The sequence below is a fragment of the Mangifera indica genome, chromosome 20 (genome assembly GCF_011075055.1).
Source record: "Mangifera indica cultivar Alphonso chromosome 20, CATAS_Mindica_2.1, whole genome shotgun sequence".
NCBI lineage: Eukaryota > Viridiplantae > Streptophyta > Magnoliopsida > Sapindales > Anacardiaceae > Mangifera > Mangifera indica.
Genome location: NC_058156.1, coordinates 8,069,978 through 8,077,581, shown reverse-complemented (window position 1 = coordinate 8,077,581; position 7,604 = coordinate 8,069,978).

Sequence of the window (7,604 nt, the reverse complement as noted above, 5' to 3'; positions counted from 1 at the left end):
ATCCAGTTACTCTCTTTGACACCATCACCTGATGTCTCTCCCTTCCAACGGTTTCGCTTTCTCCAATGGTTCGCCTCAAATAATCCCAACTCTTTGATGCCATGCAATGTCGTTTGGAAAGATGAGACGAATCATCTTTCGAGACGAATTGTCTTTCCAGATGACGTTGCATGGCGTCGGAGGGATTAGGATCTCGTTGAGACAAACCATCAGAGGAAGAGAAACCATCAAGAGGGAGAGACAGATAATAATGACGTCAAAGAAAGTGATTGGATATTAAAACTAAACCCTATGAGGAGAAATATAATTTTTTAAAACTTGACTTAGGAGAAAAAATTCTTAGTTTTTAAAATTTAATCGGAGAAATAAGATAAAATTTTAAGGGGTTAAGATTTAGTTAACTTTAACTATTAAGGTGTAGAAACCGTCAATCCAGCATGCCTTGGGTCGTTTGGCCTAATAATTATAAAGAAATTTAATCATTTGCACGGCACGCAACACGTGTGGCTTTCTAGGAGTGTTACAATTTCAAAATTAGACTTTACAAACCACGTTGCGACTTTATTATAAGTTATTATCTTACAAGTACAATCATAGATGATCTTAATTAAAATTATAATAAAAAATTATCTAATTATAAAATATAAATAAAATTCTAAACCTTGTATGGTTCTACATTTGATTTATATAATATTTATTACAAAAAAAATATAAGATTATTTTAAATATTATTATATATAAATTATTATTATATTTGATAAAAATTAATAAGTATAAATAATTATTGTGTTTACTTAGAGTTAATAAAATGATACTACAATATTATTTTACTTAAATACTTTTAAACATTATTATTCTAAAATATTTGTCATGTTGCTTTTTATATTAATTAAAAATACGATTATATTTATTCTAAAAATTAATAAATAAAAATATAATTATAATAAAATTAAGATTACCTTGACAATATTTTATTATCTAAAGTGAGGGTGGGAATAAAATTTATCTCTTATACTATCTGTTACATTACCATTGATAATGGAAAATTATTCAAAATTTTTTGTTATTTACCAACCAAATAAATTACTGAGAGGATGTTTGATTTAAAAAATGTTTTATTATCAAAATTGAAATATTACCTTAAAGATAGACTACTTTGAAGATTATTGAGTATAAATTATTACTATGTTTGATAACATTTAATAAAAATAGGTAGGTATAAATAATTATTATGTTTGGTTAAAGGTAATAAAAGAATATTAGTATATTATTTTACTTAAATACTCTTGGGTATAACTATTCTAAAATATTTTTTATGCTATTTGTTATATTAATTCAAAATGAGATTATTTTTGTCTTAAAAAAATAAATAAATAATGATATAATTATAATAAAATCAACATTACCTTGATAATATTTTAATAGCTAAAGTGAAGGTAGTAATTAGATTACTTCTTATATTACCTATTACATTACCATTGATAATAGATGATTACCGAAACCTTTTATTACTTATAAATCAAATAAAGTAATGTAAGTAATAAAAGATATACTACCAAAGTAATTTTTTAACCCTTTTAACCAAACACCCCCTGAAAGCAATAAATTATAAAAGATAAATTATCAGAACAATTTTTTTATCTCTCAACCAAACCTAACCTTAAAGGTCATTTAGTTCATGGGTAATAAAGATTAATTTGATAATCTATCTTTTATTACTTATTTATATTGTTTGATTTGTCAGTAATAAAAAATTACGATAATCTCTTATTATCAATGGTGATGTGACAGGTAATACAGATAGTAATCTGATTACTACAATCACTTTAGTTATTAAAAGATTATCTTTATTATAATTATATTTTTATTTATTAATTTTTTATAACAAAAATAACCTAATTTCAATTAATATAACAAATAATATAAAAAATATTTTAAAATAATTACGTCAAAGATATTTAAGTAAAATAATTTATTAGTATTATTTTATTACCTCTAATTAAATATAATAATTATTTATATTTATTAAATTTTATCAAATATAATAATTATTTATACTTAATAATTTTTTAAATGATCTATTTATTTATTTTTAAAATAATTTTTTTATTTATAATAATAAAACAATTATTTAAACCTAACACCCAATCAACCAAAGAAATATATTTGAATTGAAAGTTCCGTTGATGTTTTAATGACAGGACATGAGAGGTGAGTGAAATTGCTAATTTAAAAGAAAAAGCCAAAGTCAATGTTCTGGCCTGTAGAAACTTTACATAATCCAATGACTAAGTCAATGTTTGTTTTACCTATCTGATTTTACCTTTCTTTTCAACCATTCGCTTGGTTTTTAGAAGGGTGGGTAACTAACTTTTACTATCTATCTGATCTCGTCAATGCCGTCACCAAAGTCACCAATTTAGCCTAAAACTTGAGCCCCAATTGCCTATGATATGACATGATTCGATTTTTCAGACGCGTGTTGACATTCATATAATGTTGTTGAAAGCAGTTATAACTTCCCACCCTTGTTGTCCATGGAGGCATTTCACTTCTCATCTAGATTCCATCAACTTATGCACTTTGTATTAGCATCCATTTTCTATAGCATGCCAGTTAAATGCATCAATCAAATAATTTTTATGCAGGATTATGGCATTAACTTTAAAAGAATCTCTATCTCTCTGCCCTTTTTGGACAATAGGCATAAATAATTGATCAGAAAATTTGGATAATCAATAAAATGCACACTCTAAAACATTATTGACATCAACATCGATATTACCATGCATGGGACTTGCATGCTAAAAACTATTCGTAACTCTTGTACCATAATTAATATGCGTTTTCTCCTCGAACTCGGGTTTTTCTATAAGAATATCATCTATTTCGTCTCTATAATCAAAGACATCCCAATTCAGAACATTTTCTTTGTTACTACATACCAATTCCTTCATAGTATCTAATACAATGACATCATGCAAATACATAAAGTCTTCATCATCAAATTCTTGTTTCGGATTAATTCTAACATTTTGAATCCTTGGTAAACCGTCATCAACATCTTCCACATAACTATTCAGTATGACCCCTTGCAAACTATCATTGTGTTACATATCCTATCTTGCTCTAACCCTTGTACATCTATTGAACATTATTACTACTATTTTTATGTCGATGCATGTACAAACTTATAGCTTGTTTTAACAAAAACTATAACACATTTTATAAAGAGGATAAAAAAACCACTTAGACAATCAACATCCCAATCATTTCTGATATTGATAGGTCTATTATTGTCAATATTTCTTAGTTTTATACTTAACTGAATGTTGGTTTGCCTACGATCAATATAGAGAATTTCACTCAACAATTGAATTAATTTCTTGAATGTTGTGTTCTTCAAGATTTTAAATGCCTCCATGACTAAAATATCAATTTAAAAGTTTTCAAGTTTTAAGGGTTTAAGTTTTAAGGAGGTTAGAGTTACATGGATTTATAGGTCTAGGATTTCATATTAAAATATCTATTACACATATTCCAAAATTTTACTAGAAGTATACTTTTAAAAGTTCGATGCAAAATATCAATTTACCCTTATATAATAATATATCAATTTACCCCATAGTTTAAATTTATTACATCCATTCTAAAAGTCTCTCTTACATTGTTAAATATTTAATAACCCCATCTTGAAAATAGGAAATCACCTAGTATATTATCAAGAGTAATGCTATGTGTATCTATTTTTTATACATAATTCATGTATACAGTGATGTGTCATCATATAATTAGATGATTTTAAAATATGTGTCATCATATGATAAAGAAATATCTAATGATATGATAACACCTAATCTGTGTACATAAATTATGTATTAAAAATAGATATACATAGTTTTATTGTATTATCAAATATCTAATAATATCTTGCATAGTAAAATAGTAGTTCACCCATTATACTTATGATATCAAAATACTGTTTATATTCTTTTATCATCCTTTATTTTAAAACACATCTAAACTAATAATTAACTAACCACAAATTAATTTATAATAAATAAATAAATAAATAAAATAAATTTTGAATTAATGTTTTTATAAATAGCTTGATATCATAAATTTCTTTTTTCTTTAAAATTGAAATTACGATGTTAAATATTAAGTGACTGTGAAAATGTGAAATTTCGTTTTTTTTTTAATGTGAAATTAAAGGCTTTGCTCAAATTTTTTTTTTTTTTTGAAAAATTGTGATAAATTTATTTTGGTACATGAAACGTGGTCAAAGTAAGTAGTTTCCCAATTCTCTATCGGCCAAACGACTATTTCACACCCAAGGTTTGATGTTTTCTCAAGTTTCTACCCTTTAACTATGGAAACACCAAACACCCACCTATGATCGGTTAAATTTAACAAAACCCTAACGGTGGTAAGGATAAAATAGTCATTTTCTCTATAATATTAAAAATAAACTAAAATAGAATCTAATTTTGCCCCCCTAAACTTTAAAAAACTAAAATTTTCCCCAGCCTAAGTTTTAAAAAATCGCAGTTTCACCCTAGGGTTTCGTTTTGAAATCTCCGACGACAACTACGACTCCATTGTCGACGACCTCTCCTTCCCGAAGTATCCTCTCCTTCCGACGATCTCTTTCCTCCCATTTAGACGTTCGATCGGAGTCGGAGAAGTCGTGGAAGACGAAGAACTTCGTCGGGGAAGACGAAGTTCTTCGTCTTCCTAATCGTCGTCGTTTCGTTTTCCCAGACGAAGACAAGACTACTCGTCATCCTCTGGGAAGACGAGTCGTCTTCATCTGGGAAGACGATCGTCTTTCCAGACGACTTCTCTCTGCTCCGGATGGGTTGGGATGGAGTTGAGGGGGGCTGTCGGTGGAAGAGAAACCGTCGGAAGGGGAAGATGGCTGGCGATGGCGCCGGAGAAAGTGAAAAGGTTTGGAAATAAACCCTAGGGGGGAAATGCTATCTTTTCAAACGTAGCTTAGAGAAAAAATGTTAGTTTTTAAACTTTTAGGGAGAAAAATGAGATTAAATTTTTAGGGTAAGGGTAGTAAGGGTAACAAAACCCTAACGGTGGTAAGGGTAAAATAGTCATTTTCTCTATAATATTAAAAATAAACTAAAATAGAATCTAATTTTGCCCCCTTAAACTTTAAAAACTAAAATTTTTCCCCAGCCTAAGTTTTAAAAAATCGCAGTTTCACCCTAGGGTTTCGTTTTGAAATCTCCGGCGACATCTCCTACTCCATTGTCGACGACCTCTCCCTCCCGAAGCATCATCTCCTTCCAGTGATCTCTTTCCTCCCATTTGGACGTCTGATTGGAGTCGGAGAAGTCGTGGAAGACGAAGAACTTCGTCGGGGAAGACGAAGTTCCCAGTCGTCGTCGTTTGGGAAGACGATCGTCTTCCCAGACGAAGAAGAGACTACTCGTCATCCTCTAGGAAGACGAGTCGTCTTCATCTAGGAAGACGATCGTCTTCCCAGACGACTTCTTTCTGCTCCGGATAGGTTGAGGTGGAGTTGAGGGGGGTTGTCAGTAGAAGAGAAACCATCGGGAGGGGAAGACGGCCGGCGATGGCACCGGAGAAAGTGAAAGGGTTTGGAAATAAACCCTAGGGGGGGAAATGCGATATTTTCAAACTTAGCTTAGAGAAAATGTTAGTTTTTAAACTTTTAGGGGGAAAAAAAGATTAAATTTTTAGGGGTTCGGGTTTCGTTAAATTTAACCAGTCATGGGTGGGTGTTTAGTATTTTCATAGTTAAAGGGTGGAAACTTGAGAAAACATCAAACCTTGGGTGGGAAATAGTCGTTTGGCCATTCTCTATCCAAATCTTGCTGCTTGTGCTTGTACGATATGACGACCTATGCTTGCACGTTAAGATTTTCTCCCAAATCTGCATACTTTTAATAAGAATGGTAAGAATTTGTATAATTTGGTTCAGTTTGAATTATTTAAAATTATAATTTAATTTAATTTAATTTATAAAATAGTTTGATTTAAATTAAAAATTAAAATTTTTTTTTTCAAATTTAAATTATGTTTTGAATAATTTTTAAACCGAATCAAATCATAAATTGTATTTAAATATATATATATATATATATATATATATATATATATATATATATATATATATATATATATATACATATAAAACTATACTCGGCAAAATTTTTCAATAAATAATTATATATGAAATTTGTTTTTACATATGTATTTTGTTGTTTTTGGTATATATATATATATATATAATTTTAAAATATTTAAATTATAGTAGTTGAATCGTGTGTCGTATTGTATATTAAAAACTCAGTTTACTATATTTTGTATTATATTGTATAATATATCTTTTAAAAATTAAAATTATAAATTAGTAACAAAATATTATAATTGAGATGTCATTATTTTGAAAAATATCATAAACACCTTTAATATTTTAAAAATTTTCATTTATACCCCTAATGTATTATCATTTTTTCTAAAAAAATATATCAATTCATATAAGTAATATGTATCATGTCATAGAATATATATTGTGTTGTATGATATATTTATTGTATTATATTAATCTGATACACCTTATAATACATATTATTTTCTATCTATATCGTATATCATATCATATCATATGATACAATATGTATTCTATATCGTAAGATACTAATAACTATGGTTCAAATTGTAATCCAAATGTGACTAAATCTTATTTTTTCAGTTTAGTTTGAAAAATCTCTTAAACTATATCAAATCGAACCGTGCACACCCTTAATTACTTGATTAACAACACAAAATTATAGAAAATAAATTTGGCCAAAGGACTATTTCCCACCCAAGTTTTGATGCGTTCTCAAAATCACACTCGCAAGGTTTAAAAAATCCAAAACCCTACTTATCCGTTTAAAATCTCAATAAGGGTTACGGGTAAAATTATTATTAAACAAAAAATTTTAAAAATTAAAGTTTTATTATATTTGCTCTCTCAGTTTGAAAATCTCACAATTCTCCTCACTCAAAATTTAAAAAATCAATATTTTCTCCTAGGGTTTGCAAACCGTCATCGAAGACAGTAAAATTCGCCATCTCCGACTATATTGGCTTTACCTCCCGACTTATCTCTCCTTGTAGACTAAATCCCAACCATTGGTGAAACTAATTTCTTTTGATGAAAATCGTCTTCGTCTTGGGTAAAGATGAATTAGTCTTTGTTCGAGACGAAGATGACTGTCAGAGGTCTTAAACAACCATGTTGTCTTTATCTGAGATGAAGACACTCCAACCAAAATAATTTCATTTTTATTGGAGGAAATCAGTTTTGTCAGTGGTTGAGATTTTATTGGTAGAGAGAAATAAACCGAGAGGGAGAGCCAATATAGTTTGAGACGTCATTCTCTGGCAACAGTTTGCAAACCTTAAGGGAAAATGTTGATTTTTCAAATTTTGGATGAGGAGAATTGTGAACTTTTCAAATTGAGGGGGTAAATATAATAAAATATAGTTTTTTAAATTTTTTTGTTAAATAATAATTTTACCCTTAATTTTAATTAAAATTTTAAATAAGTAAAAAAAATTTTAAATTTTTTAAA